This window comes from Marmota monax, unplaced genomic scaffold, assembly GCF_021218885.2.
Source record: "Marmota monax isolate L192 unplaced genomic scaffold, Marmota_monax_Labrador192_F-V1.1 WCK01_AAM20220418_F8-fsc00068, whole genome shotgun sequence".
Taxonomy (NCBI): domain Eukaryota; kingdom Metazoa; phylum Chordata; class Mammalia; order Rodentia; family Sciuridae; genus Marmota; species Marmota monax.
Window position 1 is genome coordinate 160,085 of NW_026692352.1, and position 2,228 is coordinate 162,312.

The 2,228-nt window shown below is 37.6% G+C and overlaps 1 pseudogene; it reads right to left on the reverse strand.

Moving 5' to 3' along the window:
* Positions 1–896: 896 nt before the first annotated feature.
* LOC124091249 (olfactory receptor 56B1-like) lies at positions 897–1,857 on the reverse strand (annotated as a pseudogene).
* Between the last annotated feature and the right edge of the window lie 371 nt (positions 1,858–2,228).

A 2,228-nucleotide genomic window follows, 5' to 3' on the forward strand; every position in this document is an offset into this window, starting at 1 on the left:
TTCTTCTGGACTGTAGTGTGTACATTTTTGTACTGGGATATCATGCCATCTTTGGTTATAATGTTATAATGTACAAATAAAAATACAGAGAAAATCTGTCATCTCTGTTTTATTTATTTCCCTTAGTTCCCCTATTTATCGTGGTAATGCTTATTTGGGAGAAACTGAAAATATCAAACACATGTTTTCTTAAACTATCTTAATGTCTCAAAATACATTTTCGTTAAAGAAAATGGTTTCATGGATCCATAAAACATCATGTCTTTTGTCTTCATTGTGTTACCTGAAAAAATATTTAGGTCTCATAAAGAAATAGATTCAGGCTAATAAAGGAAACTCTTCACATTATTTTCATCATACCTGAGACCCAAGTAAAATGACCCTTTTTAATCTAACTAAAAGGAGAGTGACAGTACATAATATATGATAGATTTTCTAGCTACTGATAGATTTGAACACCAAATTAATATTCATATTTCAATATATACCTTGTAAAATATTCCAGCTACTTCATGATAGACTCTGAGTCTGTATCCAAAAGAAAGCAGCCAAGATCAAAGTCCAAAGCAAAGCAAGACAGGTCAGATTGAAATATAAGATAAAGTATGATATGCCTTATTTCTTCTCTTCACTGGTTTTAAGATTATAAAAACAGGTACAATAACATTCTGAGAGTATGACATGTAATTCATGCTCCTGTCACTTATTTCCTAGGTTGACTACGTGCACTTTTTCTTTCTTGACTTTTCAGAAGCCTTTACAATTATTTATGTAAAAACATGGGGAGAAAAAGGATCACAAAGACATGCACTCATTCCTCTGTCTTCTTTGAAATTCTACTCTACAGTTAGAATAAGCTAAAGTTCATGTACATCAAGCAGAAGGTTTCTAGTGTCTTACTTCTTTTGTAAACCTAAGCAAAACACCTTCTGGAAACCTTCTCTGAGTTCTATGTTTCTAAGTGCATAAACAACAGGGTTGAGGGAAGGAGGGATGGTGTTGTGCAGCACGTTGAGTAGAACTGGAATCAAAGCATTCTTAGTCTCTGTCAGGTGAGTTACTGAAACCACTACAACAGCTGTGTAGAAGAAGAAGATGAGGATGAGATGGGAGCTGCAAGTGCTCAGAGCCTTGGAGACAGCTTCAGCAGAGTTCAGCCTAAAGATGGAGCGCAGAATCAGGGTATGGGACAGTATAATAAGACTTAGATCACTCCCCATTCCAAGCCATGGCAAAACCAATTGACAAATACTATTGGGCCTCCTATCATCACAAGCCAGGCTTGTGACCTCAAGATTAGAACACAGACAATGTTCATTTTCATTCCTGGAACAGTAATGACACTGAGCTACAAGTACAGGCACTGGAATGACAAACAAGCCATTTCTAAGCACCATAAACAGGGTAGCTTTGGTGATGAAGGAATTGGTGACAATCAGTGGGTAGTGAAGAGGATGACAAATAGTTACATATCTATCAAAAGCCATGCAGAGGAAGACAACAGACTCCATGCCTAGAAAACAGTGAATGGCATAAATCTGAACAAAGCACTCTGGGAGGCTAATGGCCTTGGTATCAAACCAGAAGATGGCCAGGATCTCTTAGGCACAATGGTGGTGGCCAGACCCATATACACCACAGAAAGGATGCTCAGGAAAAGTACATAGGCTGCTTCAGAGAAGGGTCCTGGTAGATGGTAGTGAGGATGAGGATGTTTGCACCAATTGTGGAGAGATAGAGCAGTGCCAAAGGCAAGGAGAGCCAGTGCTGCCAGCTGTGAATGCCTGGGAATCCCATCAGAATGAACTCGGAGACCTGGAATTTGGAGCTATTGGAGCCCTTGAAAGATGCAGACATATTTTTCTATGAGAAAAGGAAAAAAATTTCAGCATTGTTATCTCTGAATATTATCATTATTAAACATTATTTTGAACTCTCTCTGTATAGATTGGGGCTATAACAAAATGACTGTTCCAGTCTATCTCTTACAATAATTTACAGTGAATTATAAGAAAATTCTAGGATTTTAGCAAGAAAGGAAACTTAAAAGTCACAGTTTTGTGACTGGGTGTGCAACTTGGTGGCAGAGTGCTTGCCTAGCATGCATGAGCCTCTGGGTTCAATCCCCAATACTTCCAAGACAACAACAACAACAACAAAGACAATTATTACATTAACTATCTAGAGAAATTAATCATGAATCTCAAATATCCTTTTGTATCATATTC